This window comes from Hyaena hyaena, unplaced genomic scaffold, assembly GCF_003009895.1.
Source record: "Hyaena hyaena isolate Hyena2069 unplaced genomic scaffold, ASM300989v1 scaffold_1278, whole genome shotgun sequence".
Classification (NCBI taxonomy): domain Eukaryota; kingdom Metazoa; phylum Chordata; class Mammalia; order Carnivora; family Hyaenidae; genus Hyaena; species Hyaena hyaena.
Genome location: NW_024081914.1, coordinates 191,246 through 215,296, shown reverse-complemented (window position 1 = coordinate 215,296; position 24,051 = coordinate 191,246). Strand labels below are relative to the sequence as shown.

Here is a 24,051-nt window from a genome sequence, read left to right as displayed (position 1 = left end):
AAGCTAATGGTGAGAGAAAATTCAGGTAGTTTATTTGGGAGCAGGAATGGGAAAGAAAAGTGATACAGAAAAAAGATGGTAGCAGTAAAAGGTGCTTTATTAAGCTAGTGAATACCAGGATAACTGGAGCTTAACACCATCAGGACATTCATGAAAACAGTATAAAGCACATGTCTCAAGCCCTAAATTTGATGTGTTATATGCTGAGGGACTTTGCCTAAGGTTGTTAATTTATCAACACGTCTGATAGTGGTGTGTACACAGACAGAGACTTCTGTAGTTTGAGGGGATAAAAAGAACAACCATCAAGCACAGAATTGATGTTAGAACATCCTGAAAGGTCGGAGGAAATGGGCAGTACACTGACAGCATCTACAACAGAGAAGAAAAAAATGAAAGTTAATTCCTATCAGAGTTCAAGATGGTAGCTTAGGAAAATGCTGAATTTACTTCCTCCTACAGACACAACAAATATATAGCTACATATGGACTTATTCCCTCTGAAAAGAGCCTGAGAACTAGCTGAACACCCACTCCATAACAAAACATAAAAGGGACCATACCAAGATGAGTAGGAGAGTCACAGACACACTCTCAGCAGAAACTCCATGCCCACAATGAGGAGGGATCTCATAAAACAAAAACAAGCAAACATATAAATGGAGCCTCTCCCTAAGGATAAAAAGGTTTATGCCCCATACCAGTGACCCCAGCTCTTCAGTCCTGCACCAGAGAGATGAGCCCCTGAAATGTCTTATTTTGAAAACCAATGAGTATTATGTTCAGGGTAAACATAGGGCTGTAGGGAAAAAGACTTTGCTTTCAAAGGGCCCGCATGCAGACCTACTCATCCTGGGACAGTACGAAAATACAGCAGTTTGGAAAAAGCCTAGGCCATAGGTGTGGAGATTTACTTGCTGAACCTAAAGTATCTGCCATATGGGCAGAAGTCTGCTGGAAGTTTCTGAGGATACAACACTGGTAGATGCTATCTTTATGATCTCTATCTTGCTGGCCCCAGTACTGGCAGGCATTATATTTTTACCCTCCTAACTGCCTAACAGCACTTGGTGAACAGCCCCATCCCTATACCACCCCACTTATGCTCCTCCAACAGACACACAAACCTACTCCAAACCCCTCTGTACCACTTGTACATCCCTGCCAGATATAGCAGGTGAGCAATCCTGCCCCTCTCCACCACTCTTACAACACTGCCAGAGCCAGTGGGCATGTGCAGACACACAGAGAATGCCCCTTGAGCACCAAGCTTGGGTTGTCATGAAGGATTGTGATTTTGGACTCCATAGGTCTGAAATAATTGGGGAGACAGCAAATAGACAATCAAGAACTAAAGCAAGGTTAAATAATATTTATATCTTACATAGAGCCTCTCCTTCAAGACAGGGAGAGAGATCTCTATTTCACATAATACATAGAAGCAGAGAGAATGAAGCAGAATGAGGAAACAAAGGAACTTGTTCCATATGAAGGAACAAGACAAAACCACACACACACACACACACACAATCTTAATTAAACAGAGATAAGTAATTTATCTGATAAATTTATTTGATGAACTATGAAAGCAAAAGGTGCTCACTGAAGTTGGGAAAAGAATGCATGCACACAACAAATATGCAGAGAGATTAAAAAAAGAAGAAAGTATCAAGCAACTCATAAATTTGAAGAATATAATAAATGAGCTGAAAAATGTACTAAAAATTTCAGTAGCAGACTAGATGTTACAGCAGATCAGTGACGTGGAAACAGAATAGTGAAAATCACTCAAATAGTAAAGAAAAAAGATAAACAAATGAGGATAGCTCAGGGATCAGTGAAACTGCAAGTGTATACATTTGCATATAGGAGTCCCTGAAGATGAGGGAGATAAAAGGGCAGAAAACTTACTAGAAGAACTAATGGCTGAAAACTTTGGTAACTGGGAAACAGACATCTAGGTCCAGGAACCAAAGAGTTCCAAACAAGATGAACCCAAAGTGAGTCCTAAACAAGACAAACCCAAAGAGATCCAACCAAGTCACATTAAAATTAAAATGTCATATGTTATAGAGAGGATCTTAAAAACAACAAATAAAACCAACTGATTATATACAAGGAAAACCCCAGAAGATTATCATCTTATTTTTCAGCAGAAACTTTGAAGGCCAGAAGAAAGTGGTATGGTATACTGAAAGTGCTGAAAGGAAAAAAAAAAATTCCAACCAGATTACTCTGCCTGGCAAGATTATCATTCAGAAATGAAGAAAAGATAAAGAGTTCCTTAGACAAATAAAAACTAAGGGGATTTATCACCACTGAACTGACCTTACAAGAATTATTAAAGAGACTTCTTTAAGCTAAACAAAAAAAAGGCTCTAACTAGAAATAAAAAAATTTATGAGAGAAAAATAACTCACTGGAAAAGGTAAATATAAAGTAAAGGTAGTAGACTGACAACTTATAAACCTAGTATGATGTTAAGAGACAAAACTAGTAAAATCAACTATAACTACAATAGTATGGTAAGGGATACACAAAACAAAAAGATACAAAGTATGATATAAAAACATAAAACATGGAAGGGGATGGAATAAAAATGTAGTGCTTTCAGAATGTGGTTAAACTTTAGTGACTATTAAAATAGACTACTGTATACAGGTTATTATATAGGAATCTCACAAACCAAAGTCTAATAGATACACACAAAAAATGAGACAGGAATCTAAGCCTAATACTGAAGAAGCTAATTAAGCTGCAAAGGAAGAGACAGAAGAAGAAAGGAGCAGAGAAAAACTACGAATACAGCCAGAAAATAATCAACAAAAAGGCAATAAGTACATGTCTTTTAATAATAATCTTAAATATAAATGGGCTAAATGCTGTAATCAAAGACATAGTGTGGCTGAATGGATGAGAAATCAAGACCATCCATATGCTGCCTAGAAGAGACCTACTTTAGATCTTAAAGACACACACAGACTGAAAGTGGAGGGGTGGAAAATGATATTCTATGAAAATGGAAACAAAAAGAATGGGGTAGCAATAATTATATCAGAGAAAATAAATTTTAGAACAAAGAATATAACAAAAGACAAAAAGGAACATTACATAATGATAAAGACATCAATTCAACAAGAAGATATAACATTTATAAATGTTTATGCACTCAACATAGGAACACCTAAATATAAAAAAGACTTATTACCAGACCTGGAGAGAGAAATTGACAGCAATATAATAGAAATAGGTGGCTTTAATACCTCCACCAACATTAATGGCTAAATCATCTAGACACAGAATCAATAAGGAAACATGAGCCTTCAACAACACATTAGACCAGAAGGACTTAATAGATATATACAAAAGATTCTATCCAAAAGCAGCAGTTTCTTTTCAAATTCATAAAACGTTTTCTAAAATAAATCACATGTTAGGCCACAAAATAAGTCTCAATAAATTTAAGAAGATTGAAATTAAATATCTTTTCTGACCACAATGCTATGAAACTAGAAATCAACTACAAAGCAAAAAATTGGGAAAAAAACACAAACACTTGGAAACTAAACAATATGCTGCTAAATGACCAGTGGGCCAATGAAGACATCAAAGAGGAAATCAACAAATACCTTAGAAATGTAAATGGAAACACAACATTCCAAATTCTATGGGATGCAGCAAAGGCAATTCTAAGAGGAAAGTTCATAGCAATATGGGACTACTTTAAGAAATAAGAAAAATCTCAAATATACAATATAACTTTATACCTAAAGGAACTAGAAAAAGAATCCCAAAGTTATTAGAAGGAAGGACATAATAAATATCAGAATGGAAATAAATGTAATACAGACTTAAAAAGATCATGGAGAAGATCAATGAAACTAAAAGCTGGTTCTTGGAAAAGATAAACAAAATCGATAAACCTTTAGCCAGACTCCTCAAGAAAAAAAAAAAAAAAGAGAGAGATGGCTCAAATAAATAAAATCAGAGATGGATAAGAAGTTAAAACTAATACTAAAGAAATACAAAGGATCATAAGACCTCACTATGGACAATTCTATGCTAACAAATTAGAATATCTGAAAAAATGGATAAATTCCTAGAAACACAGTCTTCTAAAAATGAATCATAAAGGAATAAAAAATCTGAATAGACCAATACTCGTAATGAGAATGAATCAGTGATAAAAAATCTTTCAACAAATGAAAGTCCAGGATCAGATGCCTTCACAGATGAATTCTATTAGAACGTCAAAGATTTTATTAATTTAATTAATTCTTCTTAAATGACTCCAAAAGAATGAAAGAGGAGGGAATATTTGCAGACTTTTTTTGATGCTAGCATTATGCTAGTAACAAAACCAAAGATACCACAAAAAAGAAAATTACAGCTAATATTTCAGATGAACATAGATGCAGAAATTCCCAATATATTTGCAAACCAAGTTCAACAATGCATTAGAAGGATTATACCATGATCAAACGAAATTTATTCCAGGGATGTAAGAATGGTTCAACACATGAACAAATTAAAGGTGAAAGTTATGTGATTATCTAAGTAGATGCAGAAAAACCCCTTGACAAAATTCAACAGCCATTTATGATTAAAAACTTTCAACAGAGTGGGTATGGACAGACTGTATTACAATATAATAAAGGCTGTATATGACAAAGCCAGAGCTAATAATGTCAAGCTCAAAGATGAAAAACAAAGTTTTTCTCTAAGATCAGGAACAATACAAAGATACCCACTCTTACCACTTTTATTCAGCATAATGTTGGAAAGCCTAGCCACAACATTTAAGCAAGAGAAAGAAAGAAAAGGCCCAAATTGAGAAGAAAGAAATAAAACTCACTATCTGCAGATGATTTGATAGTATGTATAGAAAACTCTGAAGACTTCTAAAATACTTAGAATTAATAAATTAATTCAGTAAATTTGCAGGATACACAATTAATATGCACAAGTCTATCATGTTTCTTTAAACTAATAATAAACTATGGGAAGGGAAATTAAGAAAACAGTCTTATTTACAATAACAAAAAAATATACCCTGGGATAAATTTAATGAAAGAGGTAAAAGACCTGTACTTAAAAACTATAAGACATTGGTGAAAGAAAATCATAAGACACAAATAAATGGAAAGATATCGCATGCTCATGAAAGGATTAATATTGTTAAAATGTTCATACTACATAAAGTAATCTACAGATTCAGTGCAATCTCTATTAAAATGCCAAGAGCATTTTTCACAGAGCTAGAATCAATAATCTTGAAATTTGTATGGAACCACAAAAGACCACAGTGGTATTATGTTCACTGATTTCAAACTATTATACAAAGCAACAGTAATGAAAATATATGATACTGGAACAAAAGCAGATCCATAGATCAATGGAACAGAATGGAGAGCTAAGAAATAAACCCAACTACAACAGAGTAGGTAAGAATCTATATATATGTATGTATATGAAGAATATATAAGAAAAAACATCTTTTCAATAAAGGGCATGGATGAGTGGGACAGCTTCATGCAAAATAATGAAACTAAGCTACTAGGTTATACTGTATACAAAAATTAAATCAAAATGGATTAAAGATTTGAAAGTAGGACCTGACAATGTATAAAATTCATAGGAGAAAACAAAAGCAGTAAGCTCCTTAACATTAGTCTCAGTATATGTTCTGGACCAGACTTTACAGAAAATGGCATGAAAAGCAAAGTAAACAACTAGGACTACATTAATTGGAACAGCCTTTGCACAGTGAAGGAAACTATCAACAAAACTAAAAGGCAGCCACCTTATTGGGAAAAAATATTTGCAAATCATATACCTGATATGAAGCCATATCTAAAAATATATAAAGAACTCATATGACTCAATAGCTAACAAAAAAATGATGATTTAAAAAATGGGAACAATATTAAATAGACATTTTTCAAGAGAAGACAGATGACCAACAGGCACATGAGAAGATGCTCAACATCACTAATTAGGAAAAACCATGGTGAGATATCCCTACACACCTATCAGAATGGCTAGTATTAAAAAAGAAAGAATGAAACAAGAAATCTGAAGTTGGTAAACATGTGGGAACCCTTGTGCACTGCTAATGAGAATGTAAATTTATTTAGCCACTATGGAAAACGTATGGAAGTTGCTCAAAATGTTAAAAATAAAACTACCATATAATCCAACAATTCCACTTCCAAGTATTCATTTGGAGAAAATGAAAACACAAATTTGCATTGATATATGCACTCCTATGTTTATTTATTTATTTTTTAAAATTTTTTAAATGTTTTATTTATTTCTAGGAGAGAGAGAGAGACAGCGTGAGCAGGGGAGGGCCAGAGAGAGAGGGAGTCACAGACTCTGAAACAGGCTCCAGGCTCTGAGCTGGCAGTCAGCACAGAGCCCGACGCGGGGCTCGAACCCATGAACTGCGAGATCATGACCTAAGCGAAAGTCGGACGCTTAACCGACTAAGCCACCCAGGCACCCCATGCACTCCTATGTTTATTATAGCATTATTTACAATAGCTAAGATACGGAAGCAACCTAGGTGCCACATAGATGAATAAAGATGAGCACACATGCACATGCTCTCTCTTTGTATATATGTGATGGAATATTACTCAGTCATAAAAAGGAACAAAATGTTGCCATTTGCAGCAATCTGGATGGACCTTGAAGATATTCCATTAAGTGAAATAAATTATACAGAGGAAGATAAATACTCTTTTATTTCACTTACATGGAGCATCTAATAAAACAAATGAATAAGCAAAACAAAACAAAATCAGACTCATAGATACAGAGAACAAATTGATAATTGCCAGAGGAAATTGGGGGTAGGTGGTAGGAAGAATAGGTGAAGGGAATCGAGACGTACAAATTTTTAGTTATAAGATAAATAAGACATGGGAACGAATTGTATAGCATGGGTAATATGGACAATAACACTGTTAACTTTGTATGGTGACAGATGATAATTAGACTTATGGTGATCATTTGTAATGTATATAAATGTTGAATTACTATGTTATACATATGAAACTAAATAAAATAATGTATGCCAATTATATCTCAATAGAAAGGAAAAAGTTAATTGATGTCAGATCTGAAAGTCATTGAATGCCATTTAAGGAAATATTTAGGCCTGATTATTTCTTGGGTGAAAAAGTTGCACATACATAGATTGAGGAACAGAGACTTAACTGAGTAGTGTAATGAAAGGGGAATGTGACATGTTAATATTCCTTCTATTTTCAGTTATGATGAAGACATACACTCAGTTCTAATATTAAAGGCACATTAGAAACCTTCACTTGATGCAATAGCATTTTGAGTGTATTTCAGTAATACTGTTTCTAGATAAAATGAGATTCCAAAAATGAGATTCTAAAAAAATTGGCAACATAGAATGCAGACAAATATTCCCAAGGTTCTTTTCTGTATTTCACTGTGAAGATTCACAGAAAATGTTATCCTCACCTTTAAATTTAAATCTATTGTTTTAGCTAAAGCAAATTAGCCTCATTCCAGTAGAATCAACTTCATGTAGAGAGACGCAACATGGTCCATACCTGCATTTCCTAGTCTACTGTATTTTTTTTTCAATCACCTATATGTGCTCTTTGAATCCCATTTAGTAATATGTCAGTCTCAGCAGTGGTTTGCCAAAGACAAGGGACTGAAATTAGATGCATAAGAAGAAACACAAAAAAAAGAAGGAAGCACTGAGAAGCACTTTTTGGAATAATCTGAAACCCACTTAGAAACAAAAGTGTAAAAGGGTGCCTGGGTGGCTCAAAGTGTCCGACCTCGGCCCAAGTCATGATATCATGGTTCCTGGGTTTAAGCCCCGCGTTGGGCTCTGTGCTGACAGCCTGGAACCTGGACTTGGAGCCTGGAGCCTGTTTCCGATTCTGTATCTCCCTCCCTCCCTGCCCCTCCCCTGCTTGTACTCTGTCTCTCTCTCAAAAATAAATAAACATTTTTTTAAAAAAGCATAAAAACTAAGAAAAGAAAATGTATTCATATTTTAATCACTAATCTAGTAATTGTTGCATTAATTTGTCATCTCCAGATAGAACACCAATAGACAGATTCAAATTAGGCAAACTCAGGTCTCTACCCACTCATAAAAACCCCTACATATATTTGGCCACTTCAGCTATTTCTGGGACTTCTATTCAGAAACTCCCCTTTACAACTTAGGTTGAGGATTTTCTTACTGGATCAAATGTAGGTTTGCTTTCTTTTTTTTGGAGGAATTCTCTACTGGTTTTCATAGGTTATTTCAACAAATCTAAAAAATCTGCTGTAGAATGCAGCAGATTGCCAGGCATGTTTTGGTGTTTCTGTGTCTACAGTGGGGACAATTTAAGTTCATTTCCAGAAAACTCATCATCTGTCACACAAAAGAGTTCTGATGTCTCCTACTTGTTTCACAGAAGTGAAGAGATGTGCAGACACATCAAGTAATGGGAAAAAATTTAAGCAGTAATCTCTTCTACATATGGTTATGTAAAGTAAAAAACAGCATCTGTGATAGTCAGTGTATATAAACCTCTAGCTTTGGGTAAAATAATACTGTCATATCACCAACATATTATAACCCTGTTGCCCAGTTTGCAAAAATTTGAAGATCATTCTTTTCATGTGCCTCTCCCCCATGTTTCTCTCCCAGATCTCCAAATTTTTAGGATGGCTTATTCATGTATAAGAAGTGAGATCTAGTTAAATTTTTTCACTTTCTGGAAGAGAGAAACCCCTTGAGGCTGGAAGAACCAATTATGGTTGCCTCTTAATTCTGATTGCTTAGTTCAATGATACAATATCATCATTATTCTACATAATAATGCTTGCTTTATTTGTTTCATCCTGCTTCCTACTCAAACTTCTTTTACATAGATAACTATTCTGTTGTATTTAAGGTGAAAACCTTTAATTTGTATATGTTCCTAGACATATAAATTGTCTTTATAATATGACATTTTGGTTTTCATAAATTGTATTGTACCATGGATATCAATTTTATCCTCACTATTTTTTCATCAGCCCTGTGTTTTAAGATCTGTCTTTATTGCTCAATGTACATGTTCTCTTTCAGTACTAACTTCTGTGAATGTATTATGTCAGTGTTTGGTTCCAGTACATTTTACTTATCTCTAGTGATTACCTCTAACTTCCAATTACCATAAATCATGCCATGATGAACATATTTACATTACCAATTATGGACCTGAATATTTCAGTGTGCTTTTATATTCGTGAATATGTATATGCATATATGTATCTTATGATATATGCATACTTAATTGAAGTGTCGGAAGATTGTCCTGTGTAGTAGCTCCAAGAATCTACTTCCTCATCAGTGATGTATGAAGTTTCTTCCTTGCCTACCTCCTGAAAACACTTGAAAAGATAGAGCTTTTTCATTTTTGTCAGTCTTAATGAATCTAAAATGTTATTCCAGTGCTGTTTCAGTTTCTTAATGTTTTAATGAGTTTGTGAATATTTTCATATAGTTGTCATTATAGGTATGATTTTTATTGGGGTTGCTGGAATTTTGTTATTGATATGCAAGAATTCTTTATATAGTCTGCATATTTTTTCTTTGAAAGTATTATCAGTGCCAAAAAACATATCCAAATCTGTCACTTACCAGTTTTGATCATGGTGTCTCTTGTTGAGTAGAAATTCTTATTTGCATTCTTCTCAAAGCTAGAACAAACTATCCTAAAATTTGTATGGAAACACAAAAAACTGTGAATAGTCAAAGTAATATTGAAGAAGAAAACCAAAATGGGAGGCATCACCATCCCAGACTTTACCCTCTATTACAAAGCTGTCATCATCAAGAAAGTATGGTATTGGTACAAAAACAGACACATAGACCAATAGAACAGAATAGAGAACTCGGAATTGGACCCACCAATGTATGGCCAACTAATCTTTGACAAAGTGGGAAAGAGTATCCAGTGGGAAAAAGACAGCCTCTTTAACAGTTGCTGCTGGGAGAACTGGACAGCAACATGCAGGAGAATGAAACAATCACTGTCTCACACCATACACAAATATAAACTCAAAATGGATAAAGGACCTGAATGTGAGACAGGAAACTATCAAAACTGTACAGGAGAAAGCAGGAAACAACCTCCCTGACCTCAACACTCCAATAACTTCTTACTTGACACATCCCCAAAGGCAAGGGAATCAAGATAACCTCATCAAGATAACCTTCTGCACGGCAAGGGAAACAATCAATAAAACTAACGGGCCACCGATGGAATGGGAAAAGATAGTTGCAAATGATATATCAGATAAAGGGCTAGTATCCAATATCTATAAGGAATTCATCAAACCCCACACCCAAAAAAAAAAAATCCAGTGAAGAAAAGGGTAGAAGACACGAACAGACACTTCTCCAAAGAGGACATCCAGATGGCCAACAGATACATGAAACGATACTCAGCGTCCCTCCTCATCAGAGAAATACATATCAAAACCACACTGAGATACCACCTCACATCGGTCAGAGTGGCTAAAATGAACAAATCAGGAGACTCTAGATGCTGGCGAGGATGTGGAGAAATGGGCACCCTCCTACACTGTTGGTGGGTAAACTGGTGTAGCCCCTCTGGAAAACAGTGTGGAGGTTCCTCAAAAAATTAACAATAGAACTCCCCTATGACCTAGCAATAGCACTGCTAGGAATTTACCCAAGGGATACAGGAGTGCTGATGCATAGGGGCACATGGACCCCAATGTTCATAGCAGCACTGTCAACAATAGCCCAAACATGGAAAGAGCCTAAGTGTCCATCAACTGATGAATGGATCAAGAAGATATGGTTTATCTATACAATGGAATACTACACGGCAATGAGAAAGAATGAAATCTGGCCATTTGTAGCAACGTGGATGGAACTTGAGGGTGTTATGTTGAGAGAAATAAGTCAGGCAGAGAAGGACAAATACCATATCCTTCCACTTATAGGAGGATTAGGAGAGACTTAACAGAGGACCATGGGGGAGGAGAAGGGGAAAATAGTGGGGGTGAGGGAGGGAGGCAAACCATGAGAGACTCCTGAATACTGAGAACAAACTGAGGGCTGAAGAGGGGTTATGGACATGGAGGAGGGCACCTGTTGGGATGAGCACTGGGTGTTACATGGTGCTCTTAAACAGTTAGATTACTGTTTAAGAAGTGTTTCCCTAGCCCTAGGTCACAAAGATATTTGTTTTTATTGTATATTAACTTTGAAGTTTTACCTTTTATATTTAGATCAGTTGCCTTTGGGGATCAACAGTTTTATGAAGGATAATGTAGAAATCCAGTTTTATTTTTATCTATATATGTAGATTTTCTACCAAAGAGCCATCAATTGCAGTGTGATTGTATATACACTCTTTGTTTGATATTTACTTCCCATATAAAGATGGTCTTCGAAATCTATAGTTTCATGATCTATTTGCCTGTTACTGTGCTAATATACAAAATTTTATACCTGCGGAATTATAATATTGTAATATTGTGTATTGTAATAGCAATAGGAAACTCACCACTGTAGGACCTTTTTTTAAAAAATAAGTATTTTTGAAATTCTTTCCTGTGTATTTTAAAATAAGTTTACTGAGTTTCTTAAAGATAATTAGCTAGTATTTATTCTAGAATTCAGTTTAATTGATAGATAAATGTGGAGAAAATTTACATCTTTAGCCTATTAAAGAAAGTATTCCATTATTATCACAGATGGTAGTGTCCCATCTAAGAGCATTAGATGTGCCTCCAATTTATTAAGAATTTCTTTTGAGACCCTCACAGGAAGCCAGCTGAGCTGGCAAAGCAAAAAGTGATTCCAAGGGTCCAGTCCTCATACCACAGAGCAGAGTACAGAAGGTTACCTTTGAAGCTGAGAGACAATACTTAATAATGGCACAGATAAAAATTAATTGCTCTTAAAGTTTGGTTGTATTTATTTAAGTCCATTAGACTAGGGATTTGAGGCATTTATTTCTGCCCTCAAGTTTGAACCATATTTCTGTTGTTGCTATTGCTATTACTTTGTTTTTAATGTTTACTTTTAAAAGAGAGAGAGAGAGAGAGACAGAGTGTGAGCAGGGGACGGGCAGAGAGAGAGGAAGACACAGAATTCGAAGCAGGCTTCAGGCTCTGAGCTGTCAGCACAGAACCTGATGCGGGGCTCAGACCCATGAACTGGGAGATTATGACCTGAGCTGAAGTCAGGGCCTTACCCAACTGAGCCACCAAAGCACCACTGCTATTACTTTTTTTTTAGGGGAGTAAAATTTGTTGATTTTTTTGTAGTGAATAAGATTGTTATATTTTTATTATCAGAAGTATATGAATTAACTAGAATTAATATGGAAGAATTTAGTTTTTTATGCTTGGAAACTTTTTAATAATAATTTTATGCTTATGCATGTTATATAGATTTCTATTCCATATATAAGCATGCAGTTAAGGAAAATGTAAAAATTCATAAATCATGAGGAGGAACGTAAAATTCACTGATAATTCCCTCTTTGAGAAATAACCCCTGCACTGTTACTTCATTTTTTTAATGTTTTATTTATTTTTGAGAGTAAGAGAGACAGAGCACAAGTGGGGAAGGGGAAGAGAGAGGGAGACAGAGAATCCAAAACAGGCTCCAGACTTTGAGCTGTCAGCACAGAGCCCAACACAGGGCTCGAAGTCACAGACCATGAGATCATGACTTGAGCCAAAGCCAGACCAATAACTGACTGAGCCACCCAGGTGCCCCATGTTATTTCAGTTTTTTAAGAGATCTTTCCTCAGCTCTGTGTATCTGCTTTCTCAGTAAATATGTGCATGTATGAGGATACACACATTGTTATTAATATACAATATTTTTATAAAGCATGGGTTACATAATATGTAATAAATGATATATTATTATGTAATATGTAATGTGTATATATTTTTAAAATGGGAGCTTTAGTTAACTCGTTTTATTTTTTTATTTTAATTTCATTAGCAAATTTGTTTTTTTAATGCCTGTTACTTATAATGTACACTGGTATATTAGTTTCAGGTGTACAACATAGTGATTCAATAATTCCACCCAGTACTCCCCTCTACACTCAATTACTATCACTTGTTTAACCTCTCAGCCCCACCTCTCTGGTAACTATGAGTGTTCTCTGTAGTTAAGAGTCTGTTTCTTGATATATCTGTCTGTATCTCTTTTTTTCTCTATGCCCATTTGTTTTGTTTCTTAAATTCCACATGAGTTAAATCATATGTCATTTATCTATTTCTGACTTATTTCACTTAGGATTATACTCTCTAGCTCCATCCATGTCATAGCAAATGGCAAGTTTCATTTTTTATCGCTTAATAATATTCCATTATGCACACACATACAGACACATCTCACATTTTTATTCTTTTTACTAATTTATTTGTTTATTTATATGTCTATTTTGAGAGAGTGTGTGCTCATGTGAGCAGAGGAGGAACAAAGAGAGGAAGGGGAAGAGAGAATCCCAAGCAGGCTCCATACCGTCAGTACAGAATCTGATGCGGAGCTCAACTTCACAAACTAAGAATTCATGACCAGAGCCGAAATCAGGAGTCAGATGCTTAATTGACTGAGCCACCCAGCACATCTTTTTTCATCATTCAGTGGACTCTTGGGCTACTTCTATAAATTGGCTATTGTAAATAATGCTGCTATAATCATAAGGGTGCATGTATCCTTTTGAATTACTGTTTTTGTATTCTTTGGGTAAATATAATCAGTACTGCAATTGCTGGATCACAGGGTAGTTCTATATTTTTAAGGGTAGTTCTATTTTTAACTTTTTGAGGAACCTTATACTGTTTTCCAGAGTGATTGCACCAGTTTTCATTCCCACCAACAGTCCATGAGGGTTTCCCTTTTCTCCACATCCTCATTAACACTACTGTTTCTTGTGTTGCTGATTTTAGCCATTCTGACAGGTGTGAGGTGATATTGTAGTTTGTTTTTAAATTTTTGTTTTTTTTTCTGATGGGAAGTGATGATGAGCTTATTTTCATGTGTCTGTTGGCATTCTGAATGTTTTCTTTGGAGAAATGTGTGTTCATGTCTTCTGTCCAATTTTTAAATGGATTATTTGTTTTTTTGGGTATTGAGTTTTATAAGTTCTTGGTATATTTTGGATATTAACCTTTTATCAGATATGTCCATTTGCAAATATCTTCTCCCATTCCAGAGGTTGCCTTTTAGTGGTGTTGATTGTTTTCTTCACTGTGCAGAAGCTTTTATTTTGAAGTAGTTCCAATAGGTCATTTTTGTTTTTGTTTCCCTTGCCTCAGGAGATATATCTAGAAAAAAAGTTGCTATGCCTGATATCAAAGAGGTTACTCCTGTGTTTTATTGTAGGATTTTTATGGTTTCAGGTCTCACATTTAAGTCTTCAATCCATTTTGAGTTTATTTTTGTGTATGTTGTAAGAAAGTCGTCCAGTTTCATTATTTTGTATGTTGCTGTCCAGTTTTCCCAGCACCACTTTTTGAAAAAAAGACTGTTTTTCCATTGGATATTCTTTCCTGCTTTGTTGAAGATTAATGGACCATATAGTTGTGGAATTATTGCTGTTTTTTTTAAAATTCTGTTATATTGACTATATGTCTATTTCTATGACCGTACCATACTGTTTAATTACTATAGTTTTGTAATATAACTTGAAGTCCAGAATTGTGATGCCTGTGTCTTTGCTTTTCTTTTTCAAGATTATTTTGGCTATTTGAGGTCTTTTGTGGTTTCATACAAGTTGTTTTGTATGAATTGTTTGCTCTAATTCTGTGAAAAATGCTATTGGTATTTTGATAGGAATCTCATTAAATGTGTAGATTGCTTTGGGTAGTATAGATATTTTAACAGTATTCGTTCTTCCAATCTATGAGCATAAAATATCTTTCCATTTCTTTTTCCTGTCTTCAATTTATTTCATCAGTGTTTTATAGTTTTCAGAGTGTAAGTCTTTCACATCCTTGGTTACATTTATTCTAAGGTATCTTATTATTTTTGGTACACTTATAAATAGGATTATTTTGTTAATTTCTTTTTCTGATTCATTATTGGTATATAGAAATGCAACAGATAATCTGTATACTGATTACTGAATTTGCTTACCATTTTTAGCAGTTTTTTTTTGTGGAGTCTTCTGGTTTTTCTACATAAGAGTGTCATGTTATCTGCAAATACTGGACATTTGATTTCTTTCTTGCCAATCTGGATGCTTTTTATTTATTTTTGATGTCGGATTTCTGTGGTTAGGATTTCTAGTACTATGTTGAATAAACGTGGTATGAGTAGATATCCTTGTCTTGTTCCTGACCTGAGAGGAAAAGCTGTCAGGTTTTCCCATTTAGAGTGATGTTAGCTATGGTTCTTTCATATATGGCCTTTATTATAAAATACAGAGTTCCTCTAAATGTTCTTTGTTAAGGGTTTTTTTATCATGAACGTATGTTGTACTTTGTAATGTATGTTGTATTTTTTCTGTATCTATTGAAAGTATCATAGGGTTCTTATCCTTTTTCTTTCTCTGATTTATTAGATATATCATGTTGAATGATTTGCAAGTATTCAACCACACTTGCAACCCAGGAAGAAATCATACTTGATCATGGTGAATGATTTTTTTTCATGAATTGTTGGATTTGATTGACTTGTATTTTGTTGAGAATTTTTACATCTTTGTTCACCAATGATGTTGGCCTGGTATATTTATTTTGTTTTGATATTAGTGTAATGCTGGCCTCAGAGAATGAATTTGGAAGTTTTCTATCCTTTTTTGTTATTTGCAGTAGTTTGAAAAGAATATATATTAACTATTTTTAAATGTTTGATAGAATTTTCCCTTGAAGCCATCTGGTCCTAGACTTTTGTTTGTTGGGAGCTTTTGATAACTGATTCAATCTCCTTGCTGGTTATTTGTCTGTCCAAATTTGTTGTTTCCTCCTGTTTTAGTTTTGGAACTTTATATTTTCTAGGAACTTATCTATTTCTTCTAGGTCATCCAATTTGTTGACAAATACTTTTTCATAATATTCTTTTATAATTGTATTTTTGTGATGGTGTTTGTTACTTCTCTCTCATCTGTAGTATTATTTATTTGAGTCCTTTCTTCTCTCTCTCTCTCTCTCTCTCTCTTGCTTTTTGTTTCTTTTTCCTATGTCCTGGCTAGAGATATCAATTTTATTGATTTTTTTTCAAAGAATCAGCTCCTGGTTTCAATGATCTGTTCTGTTGTTTTTTTTTCTTTTGTTTCTTTTTATTTCTTAGTTTCTTTATCATTTATTTCTGTGCTAATTTTTATTATTTCCTTCCTTCTGCTGATTTTAGGTTTTGATTGTTGTTCTTTTCTCATTACTTTAGTGTAAGGTTATGTTGTTTGTTTGAGATTTTTCTTGCTTGTTGAGTTAGACCTGTACAGCTGTAAACTTCCCTTAGCATTGCTTTCGTTGCATCCCAAAGGTTTTGGACCATTGTGTTGTCATTTTTGTTTGATTCTATGTACTTTTTATTGGTAGACCCCATTCATTGTTTAGAAGCATGTTATTTAACTTCCATTTATTTGTGGTCTTTCCAGATTTTACTTGTGGTTGACTTCTTGTTTCATAGCATGGTCAGAAAAGAGGCTTGTTTTATGGGCTAATATGTGATCTAGTCTGGAGAATGTTCATGTACACTTAAAAAGAATGTGTATTATGCTCTTTTAGTATGGAATGTTCTGAATATATCTATTAAATCCATCTGTTCCAGTGTGACATTCAAGGCCATTGTTTCCTTGTTGATTTTCTGTTTAGATGATCTCTTGATATAAGTGTGGTGTTATGATCCCCTACTATTTTTGTATTATTATCAATTATTTCCTTTTTGTTTGTTATTAACCATTTTATATATTTGGGTGCTTTTCATGTTGGGTGCATAAATATTTACAACTGGCATATATTCTTACTGGATTATCTCCTTTATTATTTTATAGTGTCCTTCTTTGTCCTTTGTTACAGTCTTTGTTTTAAAGTCCAGTTTGTCTAATGTAAGTATTTCTCTATGGCTTTCTTTTGACAGCCATTGGATGATGCATCTTTCTCCATCCCCCACTTTCAATTTATATGTATGTTTAGGTCTAAAATGAGTCTCTTGTAGGCAGCATATAGATGGGTCTTGTTTTTCTTTATCCATTGTGTCACCCTGTGTCTTTTGATTGGAGCATTTAGTACATTTACATTCAAAGTAATTATTGATTGGGGTGCCTGGGTGGCTCAGTCAGTTAAGCGTCCAACTTTGGCTCATGTCATGATCTCACGGTTTGTGGGTTTGAGCCCCACATTGGGCTCTGTTCTGACAGCTAGCTCAGAGCCTGGAGACTGTCTTCAGATTCTGTATCTCCCTCTCTCTCTGACCCTCTCTTGCTCGCGGTCTCTCTCTCTCTCAAAAATAAATAAAATATATTAAAAAATTAAAAAAAAACAAAGTGATTATTGATTGATATAGATTGCCATTTTATTACATGTTTGTGGCTACTGCTGATTTTCTCTGATCCTTTCTTGTCTTTTTCTGTCTCATGGTATGCCAATTTCTTTAGTGATATATTTGGATTTCTTTCGGTTATTCTTTGTATATTTATTAGTGTTTCTTTTAATATATGGTTATTATCAGGTTTATATATAACCTCCTCTCCATATAGCAGTCTATACTAAGTTGATGGTCATTTACCTTTGAACCTATCCTTTATTCCTCTTCTCCCCATGTTTTAGATATATATTATTATATTTTACATCCTTTTATTTTGTGAATTCCATGACTGATTTTTAAAGAAATATTCATTTTTTTCCTGCTTTTTTCCCCTACCTTTATACTGTCACCTTTGATCTCTCATTTTCCTTTCAAAGAGTTCCCTTTAATATTTCTCGTAGGGCTGTTTTAGTGGTCATGCACTCCTTTATTTAGTTTTTGTTTGGGAAACTCTTTATTTCTCCTTTTATTCTGAATGATAGACTTGTAGGATAGATTTTCTTGGCTACATCTTCTTCTCATTCAGCATTTTGAATATATCATGCCACTCCCTTCTGGCTTATAAAGTTTCTGCTAAAAGTCTCCTGCTAGCCTCATGAGTTTTCTATTATAGGTTACTGGTTTCTTTTGTCTTGTTGCTTTTAAGATTTTTTTCTTTATCAGTATAAAGGAATCTATACTGATGCCAATTTAATTACAATATGTCTTGGTGAGGATCTGCTTTTGTTAATTTTGATTGGGGCTCTCTGTGCCTTCTTGATTTGGATGTCTGTTTCCATCTCTAGATTAAGTCAGTTTTCAGGTATTATTTCTTCAAATAAATTTTCTGCATCCTTTTCTCATTTCTTCTTGTAGGACCCCTATAATACAAATGTTATTACATTTGATGAAGTCACTGAATCTCCTAAATCTATTCTCATTTTGTATATTTCCTTTTTCTCTCCTGTGTTCAACTCGATTGCTTTCCATTACTCTGTTGTCTGAGTCATTAATTCATTCCTCTGCTTCTTCTAGACTGCTGTTCATCAATTAAGTGTGTTTCTCATTTCATTTATTGAGTCCTTTATCTATACTATATTATTCCTTATTTATGTATTAAGGGTCTCACTGATGTCTTCCATTCTTTTCTCAAGTCAATTGAGTATCTGTATGATCATTGCTTTAAACACTCCATCAGGCAATTTACTTATATTTGTTTCACTTAGATATTTGGCCATGGACTTTTCCTATTCATTCATTTGGGATAATTTCTCTGTCTACTCATTTTGTCTAAGTCTGTGTGCATGGTACTGTGTGTTAGGAAACTCAGCTACGTCACCTGTTCTTGAGGGTAATGGCCTTCTGAGGAACAAGTCCTGTAGTGCCCTGCTGTCTAGTGTTCTCTGTTCCTCAAGGCCTGGTGCTTCTAGGTGTGTCTCCATTGTGTGCTGCGTGTGCTCTGCTGTATTGTCCTCACCCCTTTTCCCATCAGGTCAGTCATCTACAGAAGCTGTCTTTGCCTGTTGTGGGTAATGTTTGGTTCCTGGCCTGAATGTGACATGTTTTAATCAGGTGTGCTCTGGTACATTTGTGAATAAGATCTATTGCCACCACTGCTGGAAGGGATGCTCTGTCCAAGTAGGGAGACAGAGTGTGAGCATAAGTTTGGGCAGGTCTTCTGGGGGAGGAGGGCTGGTCATGAGGCACTGAAGCAAGTCTGACTGGGAGGGGAAGTTGGTGTGAGGGAAGTTGGTGCTTGGTATAAGCAAGGTAGGTAAGAAGTGTCACTGGTGTGCTGGTTCCCTTAGGTGGCTCTGTGTTTATGTTGATGGTGGGAGAGAGGGAAGGGAAATGGCATAGCCCCTTTCTTTGTTCCTGGAAAGGTCTCTCAGTGGACACTGTCTCTGGGATGCACTCAGAAGAGTGAATAGCCTCCCCACTCTGCGCCACATGCTCTTCAGATCGCTGTTTCCATGCTGTATGTTCACGGGTTGCTTGTCTGCCTTCTCTTTAAGATCAGTGTGCTGTCCTCCAGGCTATGTCTCAACTAAGCTCGCTGATGTTTAAAACTTCAGGCGTTAAGCCCCACTGGTTGCCATACGTTACAAAATTTGGTCCTTCTCACTTTCCAAGCCAGTTGTTATGGGGATTTATTTTCCCTTGTGCTTGCCTGTGTGTCAGTATGTTTCTTATCCTTCTCTGTGACTGCTGCAGCTCCCTCCCCAAAGCAGCACCTTTCTCAAACTCTGTCTCCATGTTACCTGCCTTCTTTGATATGCCTTCTTCTCTGCCTTTAATTTGTGGAATTTGTTCTGCCAATCTTGAAGTCAATTTCTGGATTATTTAGGATGATTTGATATTAACTAGTTGAATTCTTGGGAAAGGTGAGTCTACAGCCCTCCTGCTCTGTTGCTGTCTTCCAGCCTAGTTAACTTGTTTTATAATTCCATTTTTCCACTTAATATATCATGGATATTTTTCTAAGCCATTAAATGTTCAAAATGGGTTTTAATGACTAAATGGCATTCTTTCATCTTACTATTCCACAATTAGTTTTTATACCTTATTATTATAAAATTCTAGAAGTGGAATTACTAGATTCGTGCCTTGAATACCTTCTCAGAATTCTTAAATATATTGCCAAGTTTTTCATGATTGTCCATCATGCCAATATTTTTTCTAGGAAGTCCTTTTACTCTTAACATTTTGTTGTTATTTTGATTAGTTGTTACTCTTAGTAACAAAAGGCAGTTGTGTGAACAGTTACTCTTTCCTGTAGGTGTGAGTGTGTTTTTTAGTTATTGGAAAATTCTTTATTTTGCCAAGCATTTTTATGGATTTTTATATTTAAGTTTCCAAACAGAGGTGACAGTGTAGGGCCAAATGTTCTAAATAGTAAAAGAAATTAATCTAATGCGTTTGAAGAAAATTTGAAATAGGGACCATGGATTCACAGCCAATAGTTGAGTTGCAGTTGAATTCTCTTTATTATAAAATCTGGGAGTCTTTATTTTTAAAAAGTAGATATTTATACCTTCTGTATATATATATAGAAGGTATATAATACAATTTTTTTCTTTTCATTCTTCTTATGACTTCTTTTTCTGGAATTTCTATCTCCTACTTCACTATATTTCTACTTTCTCAGATGTATATGTTCATTGATTATTTTCTGTTAGCTTGTAAACTGTTGCATTTAGTTTAAATTATTACTCTAAATATTGACTATTTTTAGTGTATGTTAGATCCATTAAGTAAATGTTAGAGATGATACTACTTTTGAATGTAGCTTCTTAACTATGGGAACTATATCTATTTAAGTATATATAGCACTTAGCTTAATTCTATGACCTTTTGATATTTAGCTACTTAGGAAATGTAGTGTTTTGGTTACTGGGCTTATGAATTATAAACTTTCATAGAAAAAAATGTAATATGAGCAAACACAAAGAGACACATTATATTTTCATGTATTTTCAGAGAATATCCATATAAAATATTTCATAAATATTTACTGATAATACCCTCATGTTCTTGTATTTCTTAAAAATATCAGATTAATCACAAGTATACATGATAATTAACATCCAGTCATTTTGTCTTTTACAAAGCACCTAAGTACAGAAGTACCTAAGTTCATTGGGTCCAAATAATATATTTCAGAGCTGAAAGATTTATGTTCCCAATATGACCTTAAAATTCTGTGTGATGCATCATAAGTTTCATTACTATGCTAACAGCAATTTTAGTTTATTATTCTGTAGAATATAATATGTAATATTCAGGGATAGTATTTTCCTTGAAATTTGGAAGGTGAATTGTTGTTAAGCATTGTTATTTGGTTAGCTTCAAATATTATTTTGCTTTAATCTTTTCTAAGAAAAGATTAATGGAACTTTCTAAAGATTGTTTAAAATATAAAATAAATTTATTACACTCCCTGGCTTATTGCACAGTAATGATTGGTCACATCCTAAATAAAGGCATACAGTTCTTTTAAACACTTTAAAAGACAAAAAAGTATAATGCATCTAAAGTATACTCTAGTTCATTAATAATTTGTGAGATTAAAAAGAAGGTATGGGGAAAATTCTCAACTTGTCTCAACAGTGTAAAACTTCCCTTCTAATTACTAATAATTTGTTATTCTGCAATAATTTTTAATAGTCCCATACAGTTACTTGAAAAGAATAGTGCCTGTGCTTTTATACCTTTCCCATTTTAAATGCACTTATATGCTGTGTTCAAGAGTTATTGAATACAAATATGCAAAATAAATAAGTATAATCGATTGTAATTTTATTCAAGTCAGAAATTGATATATGTCACTTTTAATTTATATCTTTAAGTCAGCCAGTGCAGACAAATCTCAGTTTGAAGGCATTGGACTGGCTGATGATCATTAGAGAGTTTTACCTGTAAGATCTTGATATCAAGTTTTGACCTACCAGGAACCATTCCCATGGAAATGTAGACCTGGGTAGAGTTATAGCTTGTTTTCATTTTTTGGGTTTGGGGGGTGGGGCAGGGAGAGAGTAAGAGAGAGCGCACATGGGGGAAGAGGCAGAAAGAGAGAGAGACAGAGAACCTAAAGTGGGCTTTGCACTGACAGCAGAGAGCCAGATGCAGGGCTTGAATTCAGGAACTGTGAGATCATGACCTAAGCTAAAGTCAGATGCTTAACCGACTGAGCCACCCCAGCACTCCTAGAGATAGCTTTTATTGAATTGTGAAGGTCTAACATATTTTGAAAAAAACAAGTCAAAATAGATATTTTTGTGAAGTGTCAAACAACACATGGACCAGAACAAAAACAAAGAAGATATGTACAGAATCATCTTCTTACTTTGGAATAATGTCTGCAAATTTATTTTACACCTTACATGTGTATAATAAGAAAGCACTCTTCACCAGATTTCTGTATGAGGATTGTGCTTCTGCCCACACTGTCTATGCACCCAACCTTTTCTTGTCAGAGCTGCCATAACTTCTCTGTTAATAAATCCAGTAGATATTGGGCTGTCTTTATTTTACCTTCAGTAGCATTTGATGTGCTCAAATACTCTCTCCTTCTTTAATCATTTTCTTTTTTAATGTGTACAGAATATCACTCTCTTGGAGGTTTCTCCTGCTAATTGGCATTAACATGTAGAATTTGGATATTTATTTATTTCATACTTCATGTTTGCAATAATTACCAATTCATAATTTTAATATACTTAAATATTATACCTATTAGTTAGAGTAAAAAGTTAATCAGAATTGGGACTGCAGACTTTATCAGTAATTAGAGGAAAGATAGATCATTTGACTATATCAGTAAGTAGTCCTTTCTATATGAAAGTCCTTCTCTGTTAAAGGATAGTTTCTAAGCAGCCTGGACATTATTTCATCTGCTCAGTTCACTCTTTCTTCTGGTAAAGACACATATTCTTGATACCATTTTCATTTCCTTCTCCCTCCATCTTGAAAACACACACACATACAGAGACGGAGCATCTCCCAGTTCTAAATCTGAGCCTTCATCCTAACTTAAAATCTTATGCACTAGCATAATTCTGGCTGAGTCATCTGATGTTTGCAATTAAGTCATCTGATATTTTTATGTTCAGCTAAGGCATTATGAAAGTTCTAAAATAAGATTAGTTTAGGAGATTGCTCAAAGTATATATATATCTCAATAATGTGTGATATTCAGAATACTGATTTAAGAAGTAGTAAGTTTCCTATTAGTGGAAGCCTTCAGAATTGGTTTTGCATCCAAGCCTTCTTTTATTCATTTGTACATTCAGCAAATACAGAGAACCCACTCTGATCGTGATGTTGTATCCCCAATACTAGGGATGTAGTGATGGACAAAACAAAGCGCCTGCCTTCATAGAGAATATAAGCTACTTAAATTTATTTTAGTTGAAAGACTCAATATGGACCAATTGGACTTTTCAGATACTTGTGCTGTTGACTTTTCGCTTTTCTCTGTAAACTCAAGAAGTCAATACCCTTATCCATAAAAACAGGATAATATAATCTGTAAAACCAGGATAATATGCTTTCTTCTACCATGCAGAAATGAAATTATAGTTTACAAGATTATTTTTATGTTTTCTATATTTTGCGAAGTATTTTATTCAAAGTACTGTATATTTGCAAGGTATTCATGTATTGTTGAACATAAGACAGAATAATTAAAATGAATATTTACCATATCTTTTTTGTAGAAATCCTATTCAAGATATTTATACTATGTTACTCATTTTTAAGGGAAAATCTCAACTTTTTATACCAATTAAGACTTTCAGACATTAAGAAGATAGACTCTAAGAATTTTTAATGTTCACATGACAATATTTTATGAGAAGAATCATTCCTTCTTAATGGAAATTATCCTTTTTCCTATAATATTTTGATCATATTAATAGGACAAATGCACCAAAAGTAATACATTTATTTATAAAACTTACTTAATCTCAGCAGTTGGCTTCCAGACATGCCATTGAGTTTAT

At 34.3% G+C, this 24,051-nt stretch overlaps 1 protein-coding gene across 1 annotated transcript in view; it reads left to right on the top strand.

Moving 5' to 3' along the window:
- Positions 1 to 24,051, top strand: part of LOC120224891 (ephrin type-A receptor 6-like) — a 196,407-nt gene that overhangs the window by 158,669 nt on the left and 13,687 nt on the right. The gene's annotated exons all lie outside the window — the stretch shown is intronic.